Raw genomic sequence first — 23,509 nt, forward strand, 5'->3', positions numbered from 1 at the left:
AGGGTCCTGGGTTCAAGTCCCTGTCTGGGCGAAAATTAATACACTTTCGTAACGGCTAATGGAAACCCTACAGGAAAGAGTGAGGCCACGCCGCTTTCTGCCATCAGATTGCTTCTAAAGATGGCCGTTTCACTTGTCGGGAGTCGCTTCTGCCACCGGCAGTCGTGGCCGAGTGGTTAAGGCGTCTGACTTGAAATCAGATTCCCTCTGGGAGCGTAGGTTCGAGTCCTGCCGACTGCGAAAATTTTCTCTCTCTCAAAAGATGGACGTTCAGGTGCATCCTAGCAGTTGCGTCACTACTAAACACATGGGTCACCAGTTATTTGATCCAGGGCGCAGCGTTACAGTCGCGCCCAGAAGCCGCAGCTCATCTCCTCGTCTCACAGCCGCCCACCGGGTGTTAGTACAAGTGTCGCCTCACTGGGCAGTGCAGATGTGTCCTTTTTAGCTTGCAGACGATGACGTGTAGCAATTTACGAGCTAACGCAAGTCGAATGTTTTACCGTGTGTATCTGCTAGATACTGCCTCTCATACGGTGGAGAGGCTCACTCCTTCTTGTGTCTCGTTCTCTGCACACGAGTTGCCCCTGACATCGACATAGCACGGGTTTTCTAGCGTCAGCGCGGCGTCACGTGAAGTCAGCGAAGTGAATATTACACGAGTCGAGTCGACATGTTTGCTTGTTACGATGATGGAAGCAGAAGAAATGTGTGTGGGACTTCACTGCATCGGCTGCTCGCCTTTCAGCGTCCCTGTGTCTTATCAGACGAAGGTGACTGTGAAATTGGCAACGAGGCAGAGCTGAACGAACACATGCAAACAGCAACGTTCAATGTCAGCCGAAATAGCTCAGTTGGGAGAGCGTTAGACTGAAGATCTAAAGGTCCCTGGTTCGATCCCGGGTTTCGGCAGGTATTCGTTTTGATGCGACGCCAATGGAATTGCTCTGCGTTGGTGATAATGCAACTACAGCTGACAACAAAAATGACTCTCTGCTGTAGCAGTTCTGGTTGTCTAGTGCATGCCATAAGAGGAACTCACTAGAAAACTAACTCCCTTTGAAGGAAAAGAATCAAAAAAGCCCTACCGACTGCGTTCCTTTTTCTGTGTCAGGTGGTGAAGAACGTCTTCAACGGAACCGCGAAATGAGCGAAAACGTGGGAAACATTGCATTCGAAATGCTTGCGAATTTTCCAATTGCCCAGTGAGTGTCGACAAAACACGTCAATTCTCTGCTCCAACGTATGAGACGTAACAACTGGTGCAATTTGTTGTTGCATCGTGTGCCAGCAGTCTTCGATAGTGTGTTACGAGCTTAGCGCGATAAGTTTGCAGACAGCATTTAGGCGACGTTTTATTAGTAACGGCCCCATGCAACGATTGCACAACAGTAAAGGACATGAGTCAATGTACAGTTGTGCATCGTGGGAGGTCTCACACCGTCGTCCGAGCCCGGATAGCTCAGTCGGTAGAGCATTAGGCTTTTAACCTAAGGGTCCAGGGTTCAAGTCCCTGTCCGGGCGGAAATTTTAAAACTTTGGTAGCGATTCGTCTGGTAGCGTGGAAACGCTACGGAAAATAATGCAGCTACGCCGTTTTCTGACACCACAGTGCTTCAAACGGTAGCATTTGCATGTGTCGGGACAACGCCGCGCTACCGGCAGTCGTGGCCGAGTGGTTAAGGCGTCTGACTCGAAATCAGATTCCCTATGGGAGCGTAGGTTCGAATCCTACCGGCTGCGTGCGATTTTGCGTAAAGAGAGGAGCAAAAATTTTCGCACACATGTGACATGCGTGGGCGAATGCGGGTGCAAACCAGTGACGCCATTCTCAACAAGACGAAAGTTTCCGTTTAAGAATACTGAGTTTCGCGACGACCGCTGCTTACTGTGGCCATCGGTTCACCTCGCACTGACGCTGGGACTGCAGAAAGCCGTCGCTGAGATCGTGAGTACACAGATGTGCTCGAAAGTGTTGGACAGAGCGAACATTCAATTCTTTTTAAGAATCGCAATTGAATCATTCGAGTGCGGCGAAGGCAGTGGTGCAGCGTTTCTTTTCTTAAGATCTCGCAGCTGCTTGGAGGTATGTCCATCGTTTTAAGACGACAGAAAACTAGCGTCAGCGGTGCGTCAGTGGGAAGTCGGTGAAGTCGCCATTGGAGCCATAAGCCAGTAATTACAACATGCGAATCACTCGCTCACCACGCAGCTGTACGATAATGCTCGTGCGTGGGCCCGCATAGCTGAGTCGGTAGAGCGTTAGGTTTTCAACCAAAGGGTCCTGGGTTCAAGTCCCTGTCTGGGCGAAAATTAATACACTTTCGTAACGGCTAATGGAAACCCTACAGGAAAGAGTGAGGCCACGCCGCTTTCTGCCATCAGATTGCTTCTAAAGATGGCCGTTTCACTTGTCGGGAGTCGCTTCTGCCACCGGCAGTCGTGGCCGAGTGGTTAAGGCGTCTGACTTGAAATCAGATTCCCTCTGGGAGCGTAGGTTCGAGTCCTGCCGACTGCGAAAATTTTCTCTCTCTCAAAAGATGGACGTTCAGGTGCATCCTAGCAGTTGCGTCACTACTAAACACATGGGTCACCAGTTATTTGATCCAGGGCGCAGCGTTACAGTCGCGCCCAGAAGCCGCAGCTCATCTCCTCGTCTCACAGCCGCCCACCGGGTGTTAGTACAAGTGTCGCCTCACTGGGCAGTGCAGATGTGTCCTTTTTAGCTTGCAGACGATGACGTGTAGCAATTTACGAGCTAACGCAAGTCGAATGTTTTACCGTGTGTATCTGCTAGATACTGCCTCTCATACGGTGGAGAGGCTCACTCCTTCTTGTGTCTCGTTCTCTGCACACGAGTTGCCCCTGACATCGACATAGCACGGGTTTTCTAGCGTCAGCGCGGCGTCACGTGAAGTCAGCGAAGTGAATATTACACGAGTCGAGTCGACATGTTTGCTTGTTACGATGATGGAAGCAGAAGAAATGTGTGTGGGACTTCACTGCATCGGCTGCTCGCCTTTCAGCGTCCCTGTGTCTTATCAGACGAAGGTGACTGTGAAATTGGCAACGAGGCAGAGCTGAACGAACACATGCAAACAGCAACGTTCAATGTCAGCCGAAATAGCTCAGTTGGGAGAGCGTTAGACTGAAGATCTAAAGGTCCCTGGTTCGATCCCGGGTTTCGGCAGGTATTCGTTTTGATGCGACGCCAATGGAATTGCTCTGCGTTGGTGATAATGCAACTACAGCTGACAACAAAAATGACTCTCTGCTGTAGCAGTTCTGGTTGTCTAGTGCATGCCATAAGAGGAACTCACTAGAAAACTAACTCCCTTTGAAGGAAAAGAATCAAAAAAGCCCTACCGACTGCGTTCCTTTTTCTGTGTCAGGTGGTGAAGAACGTCTTCAACGGAACCGCGAAATGAGCGAAAACGTGGGAAACATTGCATTCGAAATGCTTGCGAATTTTCCAATTGCCCAGTGAGTGTCGACAAAACACGTCAATTCTCTGCTCCAACGTATGAGACGTAACAACTGGTGCAATTTGTTGTTGCATCGTGTGCCAGCAGTCTTCGATAGTGTGTTACGAGCTTAGCGCGATAAGTTTGCAGACAGCATTTAGGCGACGTTTTATTAGTAACGGCCCCATGCAACGATTGCACAACAGTAAAGGACATGAGTCAATGTACAGTTGTGCATCGTGGGAGGTCTCACACCGTCGTCCGAGCCCGGATAGCTCAGTCGGTAGAGCATTAGGCTTTTAACCTAAGGGTCCAGGTTCAAGTCCCTGTCCGGGCGGAAATTTTAAAACTTTGGTAGCGATTCGTCTGGTAGCGGTGGAAACGCTACGGAAAATAATGCAGCTACGCCGTTTTCTGACACCACAGTGCTTCAAACGGTAGCATTTGCATGTGTCGGGACAACGCCGCGCTACCGGCAGTCGTGCCGAGTGGTTAAGGCGTCTGACTCGAAATCAGATTCCCTGTGGGAGCGTAGGTTCGAATCCTACCGGCTGCGTGCGATTTTGCGTAAAGAGAGGAGCAAAAATTTTCGCACACATGTGACATGCGTGGGCGAATGCGGGTGCAAACCAGTGACGCCATTCTCAACAAGACGAAAGTTTCCGTTTAAGAATACTGAGTTTCGCGACGACCGCTGCTTACTGTGGCCATCGGTTCACCTCGCACTGACGCTGGGACTGCAGAAAGCCGTCGCTGAGATCGTGAGTACACAGATGTGCTCGAAAGTGTTGGACAGAGCGAACATTCAATTCTTTTTAAGAATCGCAATTGAATCATTCGAGTGCGGCGAAGGCAGTGGTGCAGCGTTTCTTTTCTTAAGATCTCGCAGCTGCTTGGAGGTATGTCCATCGTTTTAAGACGACAGAAAACTAGCGTCAGCGGTGCGTCAGTGGGAAGTCGGTGAAGTCGCCATTGGAGCCATAAGCCAGTAATTACAACATGCGAATCACTCGCTCACCACGCAGCTGTACGATAATGCTCGTGCGTGGGCCCGCATAGCTGAGTCGGTAGAGCGTTAGGTTTTCAACCAAAGGGTCCTGGGTTCAAGTCCCTGTCTGGGCGAAAATTAATACACTTTCGTAACGGCTAATGGAAACCCTACAGGAAAGAGTGAGGCCACGCCGCTTTCTGCCATCAGATTGCTTCTAAAGATGGCCGTTTCACTTGTCGGGAGTCGCTTCTGCCACCGGCAGTCGTGGCCGAGTGGTTAAGGCGTCTGACTTGAAATCAGATTCCCCTCTGGGAGCGTAGGTTCGAGTCCTGCCGACTGCGAAAATTTTCTCTCTCTCAAAAGATGGACGTTCAGGTGCATCCTAGCAGTTGCGTCACTACTAAACACATGGGTCACCAGTTATTTGATCCAGGGCGCAGCGTTACAGTCGCGCCCAGAAGCCGCAGCTCATCTCCTCGTCTCACAGCCGCCCACCGGGTGTTAGTACAAGTGTCGCCTCACTGGGCAGTGCAGATGTGTCCTTTTTAGCTTGCAGACGATGACGTGTAGCAATTTACGAGCTAACGCAAGTCGAATGTTTTACCGTGTGTATCTGCTAGATACTGCCTCTCATACGGTGGAGAGGCTCACTCCTTCTTGTGTCTCGTTCTCTGCACACGAGTTGCCCCTGACATCGACATAGCACGGGTTTTCTAGCGTCAGCGCGGCGTCACGTGAAGTCAGCGAAGTGAATATTACACGAGTCGAGTCGACATGTTTGCTTGTTACGATGATGGAAGCAGAAGAAATGTGTGTGGGACTTCACTGCATCGGCTGCTCGCCTTTCAGCGTCCCTGTGTCTTATCAGACGAAGGTGACTGTGAAATTGGCAACGAGGCAGAGCTGAACGAACACATGCAAACAGCAACGTTCAATGTCAGCCGAAATAGCTCAGTTGGGAGAGCGTTAGACTGAAGATCTAAAGGTCCCTGGTTCGATCCCGGGTTTCGGCAGGTATTCGTTTTGATGCGACGCCAATGGAATTGCTCTGCGTTGGTGATAATGCAACTACAGCTGACAACAAAAATGACTCTCTGCTGTAGCAGTTCTGGTTGTCTAGTGCATGCCATAAGAGGAACTCACTAGAAAACTAACTCCCTTTGAAGGAAAAGAATCAAAAAAGCCCTACCGACTGCGTTCCTTTTTCTGTGTCAGGTGGTGAAGAACGTCTTCAACGGAACCGCGAAATGAGCGAAAACGTGGGAAACATTGCATTCGAAATGCTTGCGAATTTTCCAATTGCCCAGTGAGTGTCGACAAAACACGTCAATTCTCTGCTCCAACGTATGAGACGTAACAACTGGTGCAATTTGTTGTTGCATCGTGTGCCAGCAGTCTTCGATAGTGTGTTACGAGCTTAGCGCGATAAGTTTGCAGACAGCATTTAGGCGACGTTTTATTAGTAACGGCCCCATGCAACGATTGCACAACAGTAAAGGACATGAGTCAATGTACAGTTGTGCATCGTGGGAGGTCTCACACCGTCGTCCGAGCCCGGATAGCTCAGTCGGTAGAGCATTAGGCTTTTAACCTAAGGGTCCAGGGTTCAAGTCCCTGTCCGGGCGGAAATTTTAAAACTTTGGTAGCGATTCGTCTGGTAGCGGTGGAAACGCTACGGAAAATAATGCAGCTACGCCGTTTTCTGACACCACAGTGCTTCAAACGGTAGCATTTGCATGTGTCGGGACAACGCCGCGCTACCGGCAGTCGTGGCCGAGTGGTTAAGGCGTCTGACTCGAAATCAGATTCCCTATGGGAGCGTAGGTTCGAATCCTACCGGCTGCGTGCGATTTTGCGTAAAGAGAGGAGCAAAAATTTTCGCACACATGTGACATGCGTGGGCGAATGCGGGTGCAAACCAGTGACGCCATTCTCAACAAGACGAAAGTTTCCGTTTAAGAATACTGAGTTTCGCGACGACCGCTGCTTACTGTGGCCATCGGTTCACCTCGCACTGACGCTGGGACTGCAGAAAGCCGTCGCTGAGATCGTGAGTACACAGATGTGCTCGAAAGTGTTGGACAGAGCGAACATTCAATTCTTTTTAAGAATCGCAATTGAATCATTCGAGTGCGGCGAAGGCAGTGGTGCAGCGTTTCTTTTCTTAAGATCTCGCAGCTGCTTGGAGGTATGTCCATCGTTTTAAGACGACAGAAAACTAGCGTCAGCGGTGCGTCAGTGGGAAGTCGGTGAAGTCGCCATTGGAGCCATAAGCCAGTAATTACAACATGCGAATCACTCGCTCACCACGCAGCTGTACGATAATGCTCGTGCGTGGGCCCGCATAGCTGAGTCGGTAGAGCGTTAGGTTTTCAACCAAAGGGTCCTGGGTTCAAGTCCCTGTCTGGGCGAAAATTAATACACTTTCGTAACGGCTAATGGAAACCCTACAGGAAAGAGTGAGGCCACGCCGCTTTCTGCCATCAGATTGCTTCTAAAGATGGCGGTTTCACTTGTCGGGAGTCGCTTCTGCCACCGGCAGTCGTGGCCGAGTGGTTAAGGCGTCTGACTTGAAATCAGATTCCCTCTGGGAGCGTAGGTTCGAGTCCTGCCGACTGCGAAAATTTTCTCTCTCTCAAAAGATGGACGTTCAGGTGCATCCTAGCAGTTGCGTCACTACTAAACACATGGGTCACCAGTTATTTGATCCAGGGCGCAGCGTTACAGTCGCGCCCAGAAGCCGCAGCTCATCTCCTCGTCTCACAGCCGCCCACCGGGTGTTAGTACAAGTGTCGCCTCACTGGGCAGTGCAGATGTGTCCTTTTTAGCTTGCAGACGATGACGTGTAGCAATTTACGAGCTAACGCAAGTCGAATGTTTTACCGTGTGTATCTGCTAGATACTGCCTCTCATACGGTGGAGAGGCTCACTCCTTCTTGTGTCTCGTTCTCTGCACACGAGTTGCCCCTGACATCGACATAGCACGGGTTTTCTAGCGTCAGCGCGGCGTCACGTGAAGTCAGCGAAGTGAATATTACACGAGTCGAGTCGACATGTTTGCTTGTTACGATGATGGAAGCAGAAGAAATGTGTGTGGGACTTCACTGCATCGGCTGCTCGCCTTTCAGCGTCCCTGTGTCTTATCAGACGAAGGTGACTGTGAAATTGGCAACGAGGCAGAGCTGAACGAACACATGCAAACAGCAACGTTCAATGTCAGCCGAAATAGCTCAGTTGGGAGAGCGTTAGACTGAAGATCTAAAGGTCCCTGGTTCGATCCCGGGTTTCGGCAGGTATTCGTTTTGATGCGACGCCAATGGAATTGCTCTGCGTTGGTGATAATGCAACTACAGCTGACAACAAAAATGACTCTCTGCTGTAGCAGTTCTGGTTGTCTAGTGCATGCCATAAGAGGAACTCACTAGAAAACTAACTCCCTTTGAAGGAAAAGAATCAAAAAAGCCCTACCGACTGCGTTCCTTTTTCTGTGTCAGGTGGTGAAGAACGTCTTCAACGGAACCGCGAAATGAGCGAAAACGTGGGAAACATTGCATTCGAAATGCTTGCGAATTTTCCAATTGCCCAGTGAGTGTCGACAAAACACGTCAATTCTCTGCTCCAACGTATGAGACGTAACAACTGGTGCAATTTGTTGTTGCATCGTGTGCCAGCAGTCTTCGATAGTGTGTTACGAGCTTAGCGCGATAAGTTTGCAGACAGCATTTAGGCGACGTTTTATTAGTAACGGCCCCATGCAACGATTGCACAACAGTAAAGGACATGAGTCAATGTACAGTTGTGCATCGTGGGAGGTCTCACACCGTCGTCCGAGCCCGGATAGCTCAGTCGGTAGAGCATTAGGCTTTTAACCTAAGGGTCCAGGGTTCAAGTCCCTGTCCGGGCGGAAATTTTAAAACTTTGGTAGCGATTCGTCTGGTAGCGGTGGAAACGCTACGGAAAATAATGCAGCTACGCCGTTTTCTGACACCACAGTGCTTCAAACGGTAGCATTTGCATGTGTCGGGACAACGCCGCGCTACCGGCAGTCGTGGCCGAGTGGTTAAGGCGTCTGACTCGAAATCAGATTCCCTGTGGGAGCGTAGGTTCGAATCCTACCGGCTGCGTGCGATTTTGCGTAAAGAGAGGAGCAAAAATTTTCGCACACATGTGACATGCGTGGGCGAATGCGGGTGCAAACCAGTGACGCCATTCTCAACAAGACGAAAGTTTCCGTTTAAGAATACTGAGTTTCGCGACGACCGCTGCTTACTGTGGCCATCGGTTCACCTCGCACTGACGCTGGGACTGCAGAAAGCCGTCGCTGAGATCGTGAGTACACAGATGTGCTCGAAAGTGTTGGACAGAGCGAACATTCAATTCTTTTTAAGAATCGCAATTGAATCATTCGAGTGCGGCGAAGGCAGTGGTGCAGCGTTTCTTTTCTTAAGATCTCGCAGCTGCTTGGAGGTATGTCCATCGTTTTAAGACGACAGAAAACTAGCGTCAGCGGTGCGTCAGTGGGAAGTCGGTGAAGTCGCCATTGGAGCCATAAGCCAGTAATTACAACATGCGAATCACTCGCTCACCACGCAGCTGTACGATAATGCTCGTGCGTGGGCCCGCATAGCTGAGTCGGTAGAGCGTTAGGTTTTCAACCAAAGGGTCCTGGGTTCAAGTCCCTGTCTGGGCGAAAATTAATACACTTTCGTAACGGCTAATGGAAACCCTACAGGAAAGAGTGAGGCCACGCCGCTTTCTGCCATCAGATTGCTTCTAAAGATGGCGGTTTCACTTGTCGGGAGTCGCTTCTGCCACCGGCAGTCGTGGCCGAGTGGTTAAGGCGTCTGACTTGAAATCAGATTCCCTCTGGGAGCGTAGGTTCGAGTCCTGCCGACTGCGAAAATTTTCTCTCTCTCAAAAGATGGACGTTCAGGTGCATCCTAGCAGTTGCGTCACTACTAAACACATGGGTCACCAGTTATTTGATCCAGGGCGCAGCGTTACAGTCGCGCCCAGAAGCCGCAGCTCATCTCCTCGTCTCACAGCCGCCCACCGGGTGTTAGTACAAGTGTCGCCTCACTGGGCAGTGCAGATGTGTCCTTTTTAGCTTGCAGACGATGACGTGTAGCAATTTACGAGCTAACGCAAGTCGAATGTTTTACCGTGTGTATCTGCTAGATACTGCCTCTCATACGGTGGAGAGGCTCACTCCTTCTTGTGTCTCGTTCTCTGCACACGAGTTGCCCCTGACATCGACATAGCACGGGTTTTCTAGCGTCAGCGCGGCGTCACGTGAAGTCAGCGAAGTGAATATTACACGAGTCGAGTCGACATGTTTGCTTGTTACGATGATGGAAGCAGAAGAAATGTGTGTGGGACTTCACTGCATCGGCTGCTCGCCTTTCAGCGTCCCTGTGTCTTATCAGACGAAGGTGACTGTGAAATTGGCAACGAGGCAGAGCTGAACGAACACATGCAAACAGCAACGTTCAATGTCAGCCGAAATAGCTCAGTTGGGAGAGCGTTAGACTGAAGATCTAAAGGTCCCTGGTTCGATCCCGGGTTTCGGCAGGTATTCGTTTTGATGCGACGCCAATGGAATTGCTCTGCGTTGGTGATAATGCAACTACAGCTGACAACAAAAATGACTCTCTGCTGTAGCAGTTCTGGTTGTCTAGTGCATGCCATAAGAGGAACTCACTAGAAAACTAACTCCCTTTGAAGGAAAAGAATCAAAAAAGCCCTACCGACTGCGTTCCTTTTTCTGTGTCAGGTGGTGAAGAACGTCTTCAACGGAACCGCGAAATGAGCGAAAACGTGGGAAACATTGCATTCGAAATGCTTGCGAATTTTCCAATTGCCCAGTGAGTGTCGACAAAACACGTCAATTCTCTGCTCCAACGTATGAGACGTAACAACTGGTGCAATTTGTTGTTGCATCGTGTGCCAGCAGTCTTCGATAGTGTGTTACGAGCTTAGCGCGATAAGTTTGCAGACAGCATTTAGGCGACGTTTTATTAGTAACGGCCCCATGCAACGATTGCACAACAGTAAAGGACATGAGTCAATGTACAGTTGTGCATCGTGGGAGGTCTCACACCGTCGTCCGAGCCCGGATAGCTCAGTCGGTAGAGCATTAGGCTTTTAACCTAAGGGTCCAGGGTTCAAGTCCCTGTCCGGGCGGAAATTTTAAAACTTTGGTAGCGATTCGTCTGGTAGCGGTGGAAACGCTACGGAAAATAATGCAGCTACGCCGTTTTCTGACACCACAGTGCTTCAAACGGTAGCATTTGCATGTGTCGGGACAACGCCGCGCTACCGGCAGTCGTGGCCGAGTGGTTAAGGCGTCTGACTCGAAATCAGATTCCCTATGGGAGCGTAGGTTCGAATCCTACCGGCTGCGTGCGATTTTGCGTAAAGAGAGGAGCAAAAATTTTCGCACACATGTGACATGCGTGGGCGAATGCGGGTGCAAACCAGTGACGCCATTCTCAACAAGACGAAAGTTTCCGTTTAAGAATACTGAGTTTCGCGACGACCGCTGCTTACTGTGGCCATCGGTTCACCTCGCACTGACGCTGGGACTGCAGAAAGCCGTCGCTGAGATCGTGAGTACACAGATGTGCTCGAAAGTGTTGGACAGAGCGAACATTCAATTCTTTTTAAGAATCGCAATTGAATCATTCGAGTGCGGCGAAGGCAGTGGTGCAGCGTTTCTTTTCTTAAGATCTCGCAGCTGCTTGGAGGTATGTCCATCGTTTTAAGACGACAGAAAACTAGCGTCAGCGGTGCGTCAGTGGGAAGTCGGTGAAGTCGCCATTGGAGCCATAAGCCAGTAATTACAACATGCGAATCACTCGCTCACCACGCAGCTGTACGATAATGCTCGTGCGTGGGCCCGCATAGCTGAGTCGGTAGAGCGTTAGGTTTTCAACCAAAGGGTCCTGGGTTCAAGTCCCTGTCTGGGCGAAAATTAATACACTTTCGTAACGGCTAATGGAAACCCTACAGGAAAGAGTGAGGCCACGCCGCTTTCTGCCATCAGATTGCTTCTAAAGATGGCCGTTTCACTTGTCGGGAGTCGCTTCTGCCACCGGCAGTCGTGGCCGAGTGGTTAAGGCGTCTGACTTGAAATCAGATTCCCTCTGGGAGCGTAGGTTCGAGTCCTGCCGACTGCGAAAATTTTCTCTCTCTCAAAAGATGGACGTTCAGGTGCATCCTAGCAGTTGCGTCACTACTAAACACATGGGTCACCAGTTATTTGATCCAGGGCGCAGCGTTACAGTCGCGCCCAGAAGCCGCAGCTCATCTCCTCGTCTCACAGCCGCCCACCGGGTGTTAGTACAAGTGTCGCCTCACTGGGCAGTGCAGATGTGTCCTTTTTAGCTTGCAGACGATGACGTGTAGCAATTTACGAGCTAACGCAAGTCGAATGTTTTACCGTGTGTATCTGCTAGATACTGCCTCTCATACGGTGGAGAGGCTCACTCCTTCTTGTGTCTCGTTCTCTGCACACGAGTTGCCCCTGACATCGACATAGCACGGGTTTTCTAGCGTCAGCGCGGCGTCACGTGAAGTCAGCGAAGTGAATATTACACGAGTCGAGTCGACATGTTTGCTTGTTACGATGATGGAAGCAGAAGAAATGTGTGTGGGACTTCACTGCATCGGCTGCTCGCCTTTCAGCGTCCCTGTGTCTTATCAGACGAAGGTGACTGTGAAATTGGCAACGAGGCAGAGCTGAACGAACACATGCAAACAGCAACGTTCAATGTCAGCCGAAATAGCTCAGTTGGGAGAGCGTTAGACTGAAGATCTAAAGGTCCCTGGTTCGATCCCGGGTTTCGGCAGGTATTCGTTTTGATGCGACGCCAATGGAATTGCTCTGCGTTGGTGATAATGCAACTACAGCTGACAACAAAAATGACTCTCTGCTGTAGCAGTTCTGGTTGTCTAGTGCATGCCATAAGAGGAACTCACTAGAAAACTAACTCCCTTTGAAGGAAAAGAATCAAAAAAGCCCTACCGACTGCGTTCCTTTTTCTGTGTCAGGTGGTGAAGAACGTCTTCAACGGAACCGCGAAATGAGCGAAAACGTGGGAAACATTGCATTCGAAATGCTTGCGAATTTTCCAATTGCCCAGTGAGTGTCGACAAAACACGTCAATTCTCTGCTCCAACGTATGAGACGTAACAACTGGTGCAATTTGTTGTTGCATCGTGTGCCAGCAGTCTTCGATAGTGTGTTACGAGCTTAGCGCGATAAGTTTGCAGACAGCATTTAGGCGACGTTTTATTAGTAACGGCCCCATGCAACGATTGCACAACAGTAAAGGACATGAGTCAATGTACAGTTGTGCATCGTGGGAGGTCTCACACCGTCGTCCGAGCCCGGATAGCTCAGTCGGTAGAGCATTAGGCTTTTAACCTAAGGGTCCAGGGTTCAAGTCCCTGTCCGGGCGGAAATTTTAAAACTTTGGTAGCGATTCGTCTGGTAGCGGTGGAAACGCTACGGAAAATAATGCAGCTACGCCGTTTTCTGACACCACAGTGCTTCAAACGGTAGCATTTGCATGTGTCGGGACAACGCCGCGCTACCGGCAGTCGTGGCCGAGTGGTTAAGGCGTCTGACTCGAAATCAGATTCCCTATGGGAGCGTAGGTTCGAATCCTACCGGCTGCGTGCGATTTTGCGTAAAGAGAGGAGCAAAAATTTTCGCACACATGTGACATGCGTGGGCGAATGCGGGTGCAAACCAGTGACGCCATTCTCAACAAGACGAAAGTTTCCGTTTAAGAATACTGAGTTTCGCGACGACCGCTGCTTACTGTGGCCATCGGTTCACCTCGCACTGACGCTGGGACTGCAGAAAGCCGTCGCTGAGATCGTGAGTACACAGATGTGCTCGAAAGTGTTGGACAGAGCGAACATTCAATTCTTTTTAAGAATCGCAATTGAATCATTCGAGTGCGGCGAAGGCAGTGGTGCAGCGTTTCTTTTCTTAAGATCTCGCAGCTGCTTGGAGGTATGTCCATCGTTTTAAGACGACAGAAAACTAGCGTCAGCGGTGCGTCAGTGGGAAGTCGGTGAAGTCGCCATTGGAGCCATAAGCCAGTAATTACAACATGCGAATCACTCGCTCACCACGCAGCTGTACGATAATGCTCGTGCGTGGGCCCGCATAGCTGAGTCGGTAGAGCGTTAGGTTTTCAACCAAAGGGTCCTGGGTTCAAGTCCCTGTCTGGGCGAAAATTAATACACTTTCGTAACGGCTAATGGAAACCCTACAGGAAAGAGTGAGGCCACGCCGCTTTCTGCCATCAGATTGCTTCTAAAGATGGCCGTTTCACTTGTCGGGAGTCGCTTCTGCCACCGGCAGTCGTGGCCGAGTGGTTAAGGCGTCTGACTTGAAATCAGATTCCCTCTGGGAGCGTAGGTTCGAGTCCTGCCGACTGCGAAAATTTTCTCTCTCTCAAAAGATGGACGTTCAGGTGCATCCTAGCAGTTGCGTCACTACTAAACACATGGGTCACCAGTTATTTGATCCAGGGCGCAGCGTTACAGTCGCGCCCAGAAGCCGCAGCTCATCTCCTCGTCTCACAGCCGCCCACCGGGTGTTAGTACAAGTGTCGCCTCACTGGGCAGTGCAGATGTGTCCTTTTTAGCTTGCAGACGATGACGTGTAGCAATTTACGAGCTAACGCAAGTCGAATGTTTTACCGTGTGTATCTGCTAGATACTGCCTCTCATACGGTGGAGAGGCTCACTCCTTCTTGTGTCTCGTTCTCTGCACACGAGTTGCCCCTGACATCGACATAGCACGGGTTTTCTAGCGTCAGCGCGGCGTCACGTGAAGTCAGCGAAGTGAATATTACACGAGTCGAGTCGACATGTTTGCTTGTTACGATGATGGAAGCAGAAGAAATGTGTGTGGGACTTCACTGCATCGGCTGCTCGCCTTTCAGCGTCCCTGTGTCTTATCAGACGAAGGTGACTGTGAAATTGGCAACGAGGCAGAGCTGAACGAACACATGCAAACAGCAACGTTCAATGTCAGCCGAAATAGCTCAGTTGGGAGAGCGTTAGACTGAAGATCTAAAGGTCCCTGGTTCGATCCCGGGTTTCGGCAGGTATTCGTTTTGATGCGACGCCAATGGAATTGCTCTGCGTTGGTGATAATGCAACTACAGCTGACAACAAAAATGACTCTCTGCTGTAGCAGTTCTGGTTGTCTAGTGCATGCCATAAGAGGAACTCACTAGAAAACTAACTCCCTTTGAAGGAAAAGAATCAAAAAAGCCCTACCGACTGCGTTCCTTTTTCTGTGTCAGGTGGTGAAGAACGTCTTCAACGGAACCGCGAAATGAGCGAAAACGTGGGAAACATTGCATTCGAAATGCTTGCGAATTTTCCAATTGCCCAGTGAGTGTCGACAAAACACGTCAATTCTCTGCTCCAACGTATGAGACGTAACAACTGGTGCAATTTGTTGTTGCATCGTGTGCCAGCAGTCTTCGATAGTGTGTTACGAGCTTAGCGCGATAAGTTTGCAGACAGCATTTAGGCGACGTTTTATTAGTAACGGCCCCATGCAACGATTGCACAACAGTAAAGGACATGAGTCAATGTACAGTTGTGCATCGTGGGAGGTCTCACACCGTCGTCCGAGCCCGGATAGCTCAGTCGGTAGAGCATTAGGCTTTTAACCTAAGGGTCCAGGGTTCAAGTCCCTGTCCGGGCGGAAATTTTAAAACTTTGGTAGCGATTCGTCTGGTAGCGGTGGAAACGCTACGGAAAATAATGCAGCTACGCCGTTTTCTGACACCACAGTGCTTCAAACGGTAGCATTTGCATGTGTCGGGACAACGCCGCGCTACCGGCAGTCGTGGCCGAGTGGTTAAGGCGTCTGACTCGAAATCAGATTCCCTGTGGGAGCGTAGGTTCGAATCCTACCGGCTGCGTGCGATTTTGCGTAAAGAGAGGAGCAAAAATTTTCGCACACATGTGACATGCGTGGGCGAATGCGGGTGCAAACCAGTGACGCCATTCTCAACAAGACGAAAGTTTCCGTTTAAGAATACTGAGTTTCGCGACGACCGCTGCTTACTGTGGCCATCGGTTCACCTCGCACTGACGCTGGGACTGCAGAAAGCCGTCGCTGAGATCGTGAGTACACAGATGTGCTCGAAAGTGTTGGACAGAGCGAACATTCAATTCTTTTTAAGAATCGCAATTGAATCATTCGAGTGCGGCGAAGGCAGTGGTGCAGCGTTTCTTTTCTTAAGATCTCGCAGCTGCTTGGAGGTATGTCCATCGTTTTAAGACGACAGAAAACTAGCGTCAGCGGTGCGTCAGTGGGAAGTCGGTGAAGTCGCCATTGGAGCCATAAGCCAGTAATTACAACATGCGAATCACTCGCTCACCACGCAGCTGTACGATAATGCTCGTGCGTGGGCCCGCATAGCTGAGTCGGTAGAGCGTTAGGTTTTCAACCAAAGGGTCCTGGGTTCAAGTCCCTGTCTGGGCGAAAATTAATACACTTTCGTAACGGCTAATGGAAACCCTACAGGAAAGAGTGAGGCCACGCCGCTTTCTGCCATCAGATTGCTTCTAAAGATGGCCGTTTCACTTGTCGGGAGTCGCTTCTGCCACCGGCAGTCGTGGCCGAGTGGTTAAGGCGTCTGACTTGAAATCAGATTCCCTCTGGGAGCGTAGGTTCGAGTCCTGCCGACTGCGAAAATTTTCTCTCTCTCAAAAGATGGACGTTCAGGTGCATCCTAGCAGTTGCGTCACTACTAAACACATGGGTCACCAGTTATTTGATCCAGGGCGCAGCGTTACAGTCGCGCCCAGAAGCCGCAGCTCATCTCCTCGTCTCACAGCCGCCCACCGGGTGTTAGTACAAGTGTCGCCTCACTGGGCAGTGCAGATGTGTCCTTTTTAGCTTGCAGACGATGACGTGTAGCAATTTACGAGCTAACGCAAGTCGAATGTTTTACCGTGTGTATCTGCTAGATACTGCCTCTCATACGGTGGAGAGGCTCACTCCTTCTTGTGTCTCGTTCTCTGCACACGAGTTGCCCCTGACATCGACATAGCACGGGTTTTCTAGCGTCAGCGCGGCGTCACGTGAAGTCAGCGAAGTGAATATTACACGAGTCGAGTCGACATGTTTGCTTGTTACGATGATGGAAGCAGAAGAAATGTGTGTGGGACTTCACTGCATCGGCTGCTCGCCTTTCAGCGTCCCTGTGTCTTATCAGACGAAGGTGACTGTGAAATTGGCAACGAGGCAGAGCTGAACGAACACATGCAAACAGCAACGTTCAATGTCAGCCGAAATAGCTCAGTTGGGAGAGCGTTAGACTGAAGATCTAAAGGTCCCTGGTTCGATCCCGGGTTTCGGCAGGTATTCGTTTTGATGCGACGCCAATGGAATTGCTCTGCGTTGGTGATAATGCAACTACAGCTGACAACAAAAATGACTCTCTGCTGTAGCAGTTCTGGTTGTCTAGTGCATGCCATAAGAGGAACTCACTAGAAAACTAACTCCCTTTGAAGGAAAAGAATCAAAAAAGCCCTACCGACTGCGTTCCTTTTTCTGTGTCAGGTGGTGAAGAACGTCTTCAACGGAACCGCGAAATGAGCGAAAACGTGGGAAACATTGCATTCGAAATGCTTGCGAATTTTCCAATTGCCCAGTGAGTGTCGACAAAACACGTCAATTCTCTGCTCCAACGTATGAGACGTAACAACTGGTGCAATTTGTTGTTGCATCGTGTGCCAGCAGTCTTCGATAGTGTGTTACGAGCTTAGCGCGATAAGTTTGCAGACAGCATTTAGGCGACGTTTTATTAGTAACGGCCCCATGCAACGATTGCACAACAGTAAAGGACATGAGTCAATGTACAGTTGTGCATCGTGGGAGGTCTCACACCGTCGTCCGAGCCCGGATAGCTCAGTCGGTAGAGCATTAGGCTTTTAACCTAAGGGTCCAGGGTTCAAGTCCCTGTCCGGGCGGAAATTTTAAAACTTTGGTAGCGATTCGTCTGGTAGCGGTGGAAACGCTACGGAAAATAATGCAGCTACGCCGTTTTCTGACACCACAGTGCTTCAAACGGTAGCATTTGCATGTGTCGGGACAACGCCGCGCTACCGGCAGTCGTGGCCGAGTGGTTAAGGCGTCTGACTCGAAATCAGATTCCCTGTGGGAGCGTAGGTTCGAATCCTACCGGCTGCGTGCGATTTTGCGTAAAGAGAGGAGCAAAAATTTTCGCACACATGTGACATGCGTGGGCGAATGCGGGTGCAAACCAGTGACGCCATTCTCAACAAGACGAAAGTTTCCGTTTAAGAATACTGAGTTTCGCGACGACCGCTGCTTACTGTGGCCATCGGTTCACCTCGCACTGACGCTGGGACTGCAGAAAGCCGTCGCTGAGATCGTGAGTACACAGATGTGCTCGAAAGTGTTGGACAGAGCGAACATTCAATTCTTTTTAAGAATCGCAATTGAATCATTCGAGTGCGGCGAAGGCAGTGGTGCAGCGTTTCTTTTCTTAAGATCTCGCAGCTGCTTGGAGGTATGTCCATCGTTTTAAGACGACAGAAAACTAGCGTCAGCGGTGCGTCAGTGGGAAGTCGGTGAAGTCGCCATTGGAGCCATAAGCCAGTAATTACAACATGCGAATCACTCGCTCACCACGCAGCTGTACGATAATGCTCGTGCGTGGGCCCGCATAGCTGAGTCGGTAGAGCGTTAGGTTTTCAACCAAAGGGTCCTGGGTTCAAGTCCCTGTCTGGGCGAAAATTAATACACTTTCGTAACGGCTAATGGAAACCCTACAGGAAAGAGTGAGGCCACGCCGCTTTCTGCCATCAGATTGCTTCTAAAGATGGCCGTTTCACTTGTCGGGAGTCGCTTCTGCCACCGGCAGTCGTGGCCGAGTGGTTAAGGCGTCTGACTTGAAATCAGATTCCCTCTGGGAGCGTAGGTTCGAGTCCTGCCGACTGCGAAAATTTTCTCTCTCTCAAAAGATGGACGTTCAGGTGCATCCTAGCAGTTGCGTCACTACTAAACACATGGGTCACCAGTTATTTGATCCAGGGCGCAGCGTTACAGTCGCGCCCAGAAGCCGCAGCTCATCTCCTCGTCTCACAGCCGCCCACCGGGTGTTAGTACAAGTGTCGCCTCACTGGGCAGTGCAGATGTGTCCTTTTTAGCTTGCAGACGATGACGTGTAGCAATTTACGAGCTAACGCAAGTCGAATGTTTTACCGTGTGTATCTGCTAGATACTGCCTCTCATACGGTGGAGAGGCTCACTCCTTCTTGTGTCTCGTTCTCTGCACACGAGTTGCCCCTGACATCGACATAGCACGGGTTTTCTAGCGTCAGCGCGGCGTCACGTGAAGTCAGCGAAGTGAATATTACACGAGTCGAGTCGACATGTTTGCTTGTTACGATGATGGAAGCAGAAGAAATGTGTGTGGGACTTCACTGCATCGGCTGCTCGCCTTTCAGCGTCCCTGTGTCTTATCAGACGAAGGTGACTGTGAAATTGGCAACGAGGCAGAGCTGAACGAACACATGCAAACAGCAACGTTCAATGTCAGCCGAAATAGCTCAGTTGGGAGAGCGTTAGACTGAAGATCTAAAGGTCCCTGGTTCGATCCCGGGTTTCGGCAGGTATTCGTTTTGATGCGACGCCAATGGAATTGCTCTGCGTTGGTGATAATGCAACTACAGCTGACAACAAAAATGACTCTCTGCTGTAGCAGTTCTGGTTGTCTAGTGCATGCCATAAGAGGAACTCACTAGAAAACTAACTCCCTTTGAAGGAAAAGAATCAAAAAAGCCCTACCGACTGCGTTCCTTTTTCTGTGTCAGGTGGTGAAGAACGTCTTCAACGGAACCGCGAAATGAGCGAAAACGTGGGAAACATTGCATTCGAAATGCTTGCGAATTTTCCAATTGCCCAGTGAGTGTCGACAAAACACGTCAATTCTCTGCTCCAACGTATGAGACGTAACAACTGGTGCAATTTGTTGTTGCATCGTGTGCCAGCAGTCTTCGATAGTGTGTTACGAGCTTAGCGCGATAAGTTTGCAGACAGCATTTAGGCGACGTTTTATTAGTAACGGCCCCATGCAACGATTGCACAACAGTAAAGGACATGAGTCAATGTACAGTTGTGCATCGTGGGAGGTCTCACACCGTCGTCCGAGCCCGGATAGCTCAGTCGGTAGAGCATTAGGCTTTTAACCTAAGGGTCCAGGGTTCAAGTCCCTGTCCGGGCGGAAATTTTAAAACTTTGGTAGCGATTCGTCTGGTAGCGGTGGAAACGCTACGGAAAATAATGCAGCTACGCCGTTTTCTGACACCACAGTGCTTCAAACGGTAGCATTTGCATGTGTCGGGACAACGCCGCGCTACCGGCAGTCGTGGCCGAGTGGTTAAGGCGTCTGACTCGAAATCAGATTCCCTATGGGAGCGTAGGTTCGAATCCTACCGGCTGCGTGCGATTTTGCGTAAAGAGAGGAGCAAAAATTTTCGCACACATGTGACATGCGTGGGCGAATGCGGGTGCAAACCAGTGACGCCATTCTCAACAAGACGAAAGTTTCCGTTTAAGAATACTGAGTTTCGCGACGACCGCTGCTTACTGTGGCCATCGGTTCACCTCGCACTGACGCTGGGACTGCAGAAAGCCGTCGCTGAGATCGTGAGTACACAGATGTGCTCGAAAGTGTTGGACAGAGCGAACATTCAATTCTTTTTAAGAATCGCAATTGAATCATTCGAGTGCGGCGAAGGCAGTGGTGCAGCGTTTCTTTTCTTAAGATCTCGCAGCTGCTTGGAGGTATGTCCATCGTTTTAAGACGACAGAAAACTAGCGTCAGCGGTGCGTCAGTGGGAAGTCGGTGAAGTCGCCATTGGAGCCATAAGCCAGTAATTACAACATGCGAATCACTCGCTCACCACGCAGCTGTACGATAATGCTCGTGCGTGGGCCCGCATAGCTGAGTCGGTAGAGCGTTAGGTTTTCAACCAAAGGGTCCTGGGTTCAAGTCCCTGTCTGGGCGAAAATTAATACACTTTCGTAACGGCTAATGGAAACCCTACAGGAAAGAGTGAGGCCACGCCGCTTTCTGCCATCAGATTGCTTCTAAAGATGGCCGTTTCACTTGTCGGGAGTCGCTTCTGCCACCGGCAGTCGTGGCCGAGTGGTTAAGGCGTCTGACTTGAAATCAGATTCCCTCTGGGAGCGTAGGTTCGAGTCCTGCCGACTGCGAAAATTTTCTCTCTCTCAAAAGATGGACGTTCAGGTGCATCCTAGCAGTTGCGTCACTACTAAACACATGGGTCACCAGTTATTTGATCCAGGGCGCAGCGTTACAGTCGCGCCCAGAAGCCGCAGCTCATCTCCTCGTCTCACAGCCGCCCACCGGGTGTTAGTACAAGTGTCGCCTCACTGGGCAGTGCAGATGTGTCCTTTTTAGCTTGCAGACGATGACGTGTAGCAATTTACGAGCTAACGCAAGTCGAATGTTTTACCGTGTGTATCTGCTAGATACTGCCTCTCATACGGTGGAGAGGCTCACTCCTTCTTGTGTCTCGTTCTCTGCACACGAGTTGCCCCTGACATCGACATAGCACGGGTTTTCTAGCGTCAGCGCGGCGTCACGTGAAGTCAGCGAAGTGAATATTACACGAGTCGAGTCGACATGTTTGCTTGTTACGATGATGGAAGCAGAAGAAATGTGTGTGGGACTTCACTGCATCGGCTGCTCGCCTTTCAGCGTCCCTGTGTCTTATCAGACGAAGGTGACTGTGAAATTGGCAACGAGGCAGAGCTGAACGAACACATGCAAACAGCAACGTTCAATGTCAGCCGAAATAGCTCAGTTGGGAGAGCGTTAGACTGAAGATCTAAAGGTCCCTGGTTCGATCCCGGGTTTCGGCAGGTATTCGTTTTGATGCGACGCCAATGGAATTGCTCTGCGTTGGTGATAATGCAACTACAGCTGACAACAAAAATGACTCTCTGCTGTAGCAGTTCTGGTTGTCTAGTGCATGCCATAAGAGGAACTCACTAGAAAACTAACTCCCTTTGAAGGAAAAGAATCAAAAAAGCCCTACCGACTGCGTTCCTTTTTCTGTGTCAGGTGGTGAAGAACGTCTTCAACGGAACCGCGAAATGAGCGAAAACGTGGGAAACATTGCATTCGAAATGCTTGCGAATTTTCCAATTGCCCAGTGAGTGTCGACAAAACACGTCAATTCTCTGCTCCAACGTATGAGACGTAACAACTGGTGCAATTTGTTGTTGCATCGTGTGCCAGCAGTCTTCGATAGTGTGTTACGAGCTTAGCGCGATAAGTTTGCAGACAGCATTTAGGCGACGTTTTATTAGTAACGGCCCCATGCAACGATTGCACAACAGTAAAGGACATGAGTCAATGTACAGTTGTGCATCGTGGGAGGTCTCACACCGTCGTCCGAGCCCGGATAGCTCAGTCGGTAGAGCATTAGGCTTTTAACCTAAGGGTCCAGGGTTCAAGTCCCTGTCCGGGCGGAAATTTTAAAACTTTGGTAGCGATTCGTCTGGTAGCGGTGGAAACGCTACGGAAAATAATGCAGCTACGCCGTTTTCTGACACCACAGTGCTTCAAACGGTAGCATTTGCATGTGTCGGGACAACGCCGCGCTACCGGCAGTCGTGGCCGAGTGGTTAAGGCGTCTGACTCGAAATCAGATTCCCTATGGGAGCGTAGGTTCGAATCCTACCGGCTGCGTGGGATTTTGCGTAAAGAGAGGACCAAAAATTTTCGCACACATGTGACATGCGTGGGCGAATGCGGGTGCAAACCAGTGACGCCATTCTCAACAAGACGAAAGTTTCCGTTTAAGAATACTGAGTTTCGCGACGACCGCTGCTTACTGTGGCCATCGGTTCACCTCGCACTGACGCTGGGACTGCAGAAAGCCGTCGCTGAGATCGTGAGTACACAGATGTGCTCGAAAGTGTTGGACAGAGCGAACATTCAATTCTTTTTAAGAATCGCAATTGAATCATTCGAGTGCGGCGAAGGCAGTGGTGCAGCGTTTCTTTTCTTAAGATCTCGCAGCTGCTTGGAGGTATGTCCATCGTTTTAAGACGACAGAAAACTAGCGTCAGCGGTGCGTCAGTGGGAAGTCGGTGAAGTCGCCATTGGAGCCATAAGCCAGTAATTACAACATGCGAATCACTCGCTCACCACGCAGCTGTACGATAATGCTCGTGCGTGGGCCCGCATAGCTGAGTCGGTAGAGCGTTAGGTTTTCAACCAAAGGGTCCTGGGTTCAAGTCCCTGTCTGGGCGAAAATTAATACACTTTCGTAACGGCTAATGGAAACCCTACAGGAAAGAGTGAGGCCACGCCGCTTTCTGCCATCAGATTGCTTCTAAAGATGGCCGTTTCACTTGTCGGGAGTCGCTTCTGCCACCGGCAGTCGTGGCCGAGTGGTTAAGGCGTCTGACTTGAAATCAGATTCCCTCTGGGAGCGTAGGTTCGAGTCCTGCCGACTGCGAAAATTTTCTCTCTCTCAAAAGATGGACGTTCAGGTGCATCCTAGCAGTTGCGTCACTACTAAACACATGGGTCACCAGTTATTTGATCCAGGGCGCAGCGTTACAGTCGCGCCCAGAAGCCGCAGCTCATCTCCTCGTCTCACAGCCGCCCACCGGGTGTTAGTACAAGTGTCGCCTCACTGGGCAGTGCAGATGTGTCCTTTTTAGCTTGCAGACGATGACGTGTAGCAATTTACGAGCTAACGCAAGTCGAATGTTTTACCGTGTGTATCTGCTAGATACTGCCTCTCATACGGTGGAGAGGCTCACTCCTTCTTGTGTCTCGTTCTCTGCACACGAGTTGCCCCTGACATCGACATAGCACGGGTTTTCTAGCGTCAGCGCGGCGTCACGTGAAGTCAGCGAAGTGAATATTACACGAGTCGAGTCGACATGTTTGCTTGTTACGATGATGGAAGCAGAAGAAATGTGTGTGGGACT

The 23,509-nt window shown here is 50.3% G+C and overlaps 41 non-coding genes across 41 annotated transcripts; all 41 read left to right on the top strand.

The window, feature by feature from the left end:
- The first annotated feature begins 158 nt into the window (after window positions 1-158).
- Trnas-uga lies at window positions 159-240 on the top strand. Its single transcript has one exon. It is a non-coding gene; the product is annotated as a tRNA-Ser (tRNA).
- Window positions 241-839: 599 nt separating this feature from the next.
- Window positions 840-912, top strand: Trnaf-gaa. The gene has a single exon. It is a non-coding gene; the product is annotated as a tRNA-Phe (tRNA).
- A 539-nt stretch (window positions 913-1,451) lies between these two features.
- Window positions 1,452-1,524, top strand: Trnak-uuu. The gene has a single exon. It is a non-coding gene; the product is annotated as a tRNA-Lys (tRNA).
- Window positions 1,525-1,661: 137 nt separating this feature from the next.
- Trnas-cga lies at window positions 1,662-1,743 on the top strand. Its single transcript has one exon. It is a non-coding gene; the product is annotated as a tRNA-Ser (tRNA).
- Window positions 1,744-2,436: 693 nt separating this feature from the next.
- Trnas-uga lies at window positions 2,437-2,518 on the top strand. Its single transcript has one exon. It is a non-coding gene; the product is annotated as a tRNA-Ser (tRNA).
- Window positions 2,519-3,117: 599 nt separating this feature from the next.
- Window positions 3,118-3,190, top strand: Trnaf-gaa. The gene has a single exon. It is a non-coding gene; the product is annotated as a tRNA-Phe (tRNA).
- Window positions 3,191-3,729: 539 nt separating this feature from the next.
- Window positions 3,730-3,801, top strand: Trnak-uuu. The gene has a single exon. It is a non-coding gene; the product is annotated as a tRNA-Lys (tRNA).
- A 138-nt stretch (window positions 3,802-3,939) lies between these two features.
- Window positions 3,940-4,020, top strand: Trnas-cga. Its single transcript has one exon. It is a non-coding gene; the product is annotated as a tRNA-Ser (tRNA).
- Window positions 4,021-4,713: 693 nt separating this feature from the next.
- Window positions 4,714-4,796, top strand: Trnas-uga. Its single transcript has one exon. It is a non-coding gene; the product is annotated as a tRNA-Ser (tRNA).
- Window positions 4,797-5,395: 599 nt separating this feature from the next.
- On the top strand, window positions 5,396-5,468 carry Trnaf-gaa. The gene has a single exon. It is a non-coding gene; the product is annotated as a tRNA-Phe (tRNA).
- Window positions 5,469-6,007: 539 nt separating this feature from the next.
- Window positions 6,008-6,080, top strand: Trnak-uuu. Its single transcript has one exon. It is a non-coding gene; the product is annotated as a tRNA-Lys (tRNA).
- Window positions 6,081-6,218: 138 nt separating this feature from the next.
- On the top strand, window positions 6,219-6,300 carry Trnas-cga. The gene has a single exon. It is a non-coding gene; the product is annotated as a tRNA-Ser (tRNA).
- A 693-nt stretch (window positions 6,301-6,993) lies between these two features.
- On the top strand, window positions 6,994-7,075 carry Trnas-uga. Its single transcript has one exon. It is a non-coding gene; the product is annotated as a tRNA-Ser (tRNA).
- A 599-nt stretch (window positions 7,076-7,674) lies between these two features.
- Window positions 7,675-7,747, top strand: Trnaf-gaa. The gene has a single exon. It is a non-coding gene; the product is annotated as a tRNA-Phe (tRNA).
- Window positions 7,748-8,286: 539 nt separating this feature from the next.
- Trnak-uuu lies at window positions 8,287-8,359 on the top strand. The gene has a single exon. It is a non-coding gene; the product is annotated as a tRNA-Lys (tRNA).
- Window positions 8,360-8,497: 138 nt separating this feature from the next.
- Trnas-cga lies at window positions 8,498-8,579 on the top strand. The gene has a single exon. It is a non-coding gene; the product is annotated as a tRNA-Ser (tRNA).
- A 693-nt stretch (window positions 8,580-9,272) lies between these two features.
- On the top strand, window positions 9,273-9,354 carry Trnas-uga. The gene has a single exon. It is a non-coding gene; the product is annotated as a tRNA-Ser (tRNA).
- A 599-nt stretch (window positions 9,355-9,953) lies between these two features.
- Window positions 9,954-10,026, top strand: Trnaf-gaa. The gene has a single exon. It is a non-coding gene; the product is annotated as a tRNA-Phe (tRNA).
- A 539-nt stretch (window positions 10,027-10,565) lies between these two features.
- Window positions 10,566-10,638, top strand: Trnak-uuu. The gene has a single exon. It is a non-coding gene; the product is annotated as a tRNA-Lys (tRNA).
- A 138-nt stretch (window positions 10,639-10,776) lies between these two features.
- Window positions 10,777-10,858, top strand: Trnas-cga. The gene has a single exon. It is a non-coding gene; the product is annotated as a tRNA-Ser (tRNA).
- Window positions 10,859-11,551: 693 nt separating this feature from the next.
- Window positions 11,552-11,633, top strand: Trnas-uga. Its single transcript has one exon. It is a non-coding gene; the product is annotated as a tRNA-Ser (tRNA).
- Window positions 11,634-12,232: 599 nt separating this feature from the next.
- Trnaf-gaa lies at window positions 12,233-12,305 on the top strand. The gene has a single exon. It is a non-coding gene; the product is annotated as a tRNA-Phe (tRNA).
- A 539-nt stretch (window positions 12,306-12,844) lies between these two features.
- On the top strand, window positions 12,845-12,917 carry Trnak-uuu. Its single transcript has one exon. It is a non-coding gene; the product is annotated as a tRNA-Lys (tRNA).
- Window positions 12,918-13,055: 138 nt separating this feature from the next.
- On the top strand, window positions 13,056-13,137 carry Trnas-cga. The gene has a single exon. It is a non-coding gene; the product is annotated as a tRNA-Ser (tRNA).
- Window positions 13,138-13,830: 693 nt separating this feature from the next.
- Window positions 13,831-13,912, top strand: Trnas-uga. Its single transcript has one exon. It is a non-coding gene; the product is annotated as a tRNA-Ser (tRNA).
- A 599-nt stretch (window positions 13,913-14,511) lies between these two features.
- Window positions 14,512-14,584, top strand: Trnaf-gaa. The gene has a single exon. It is a non-coding gene; the product is annotated as a tRNA-Phe (tRNA).
- Window positions 14,585-15,123: 539 nt separating this feature from the next.
- Trnak-uuu lies at window positions 15,124-15,196 on the top strand. Its single transcript has one exon. It is a non-coding gene; the product is annotated as a tRNA-Lys (tRNA).
- A 138-nt stretch (window positions 15,197-15,334) lies between these two features.
- On the top strand, window positions 15,335-15,416 carry Trnas-cga. Its single transcript has one exon. It is a non-coding gene; the product is annotated as a tRNA-Ser (tRNA).
- A 693-nt stretch (window positions 15,417-16,109) lies between these two features.
- On the top strand, window positions 16,110-16,191 carry Trnas-uga. Its single transcript has one exon. It is a non-coding gene; the product is annotated as a tRNA-Ser (tRNA).
- A 599-nt stretch (window positions 16,192-16,790) lies between these two features.
- On the top strand, window positions 16,791-16,863 carry Trnaf-gaa. Its single transcript has one exon. It is a non-coding gene; the product is annotated as a tRNA-Phe (tRNA).
- Window positions 16,864-17,402: 539 nt separating this feature from the next.
- On the top strand, window positions 17,403-17,475 carry Trnak-uuu. The gene has a single exon. It is a non-coding gene; the product is annotated as a tRNA-Lys (tRNA).
- A 138-nt stretch (window positions 17,476-17,613) lies between these two features.
- Window positions 17,614-17,695, top strand: Trnas-cga. Its single transcript has one exon. It is a non-coding gene; the product is annotated as a tRNA-Ser (tRNA).
- A 693-nt stretch (window positions 17,696-18,388) lies between these two features.
- Trnas-uga lies at window positions 18,389-18,470 on the top strand. The gene has a single exon. It is a non-coding gene; the product is annotated as a tRNA-Ser (tRNA).
- Window positions 18,471-19,069: 599 nt separating this feature from the next.
- Window positions 19,070-19,142, top strand: Trnaf-gaa. The gene has a single exon. It is a non-coding gene; the product is annotated as a tRNA-Phe (tRNA).
- Window positions 19,143-19,681: 539 nt separating this feature from the next.
- On the top strand, window positions 19,682-19,754 carry Trnak-uuu. Its single transcript has one exon. It is a non-coding gene; the product is annotated as a tRNA-Lys (tRNA).
- Window positions 19,755-19,892: 138 nt separating this feature from the next.
- Window positions 19,893-19,974, top strand: Trnas-cga. Its single transcript has one exon. It is a non-coding gene; the product is annotated as a tRNA-Ser (tRNA).
- Window positions 19,975-20,667: 693 nt separating this feature from the next.
- Trnas-uga lies at window positions 20,668-20,749 on the top strand. Its single transcript has one exon. It is a non-coding gene; the product is annotated as a tRNA-Ser (tRNA).
- Window positions 20,750-21,348: 599 nt separating this feature from the next.
- Window positions 21,349-21,421, top strand: Trnaf-gaa. Its single transcript has one exon. It is a non-coding gene; the product is annotated as a tRNA-Phe (tRNA).
- A 539-nt stretch (window positions 21,422-21,960) lies between these two features.
- Window positions 21,961-22,033, top strand: Trnak-uuu. The gene has a single exon. It is a non-coding gene; the product is annotated as a tRNA-Lys (tRNA).
- A 138-nt stretch (window positions 22,034-22,171) lies between these two features.
- Window positions 22,172-22,253, top strand: Trnas-cga. The gene has a single exon. It is a non-coding gene; the product is annotated as a tRNA-Ser (tRNA).
- Window positions 22,254-22,946: 693 nt separating this feature from the next.
- On the top strand, window positions 22,947-23,028 carry Trnas-uga. Its single transcript has one exon. It is a non-coding gene; the product is annotated as a tRNA-Ser (tRNA).
- The last annotated feature ends 481 nt before the right edge of the window (window positions 23,029-23,509 follow it).

Source organism: Schistocerca piceifrons, unplaced genomic scaffold (assembly GCF_021461385.2).
Source record: "Schistocerca piceifrons isolate TAMUIC-IGC-003096 unplaced genomic scaffold, iqSchPice1.1 HiC_scaffold_267, whole genome shotgun sequence".
NCBI classification, from domain to species: Eukaryota; Metazoa; Arthropoda; class Insecta; order Orthoptera; family Acrididae; genus Schistocerca; species Schistocerca piceifrons.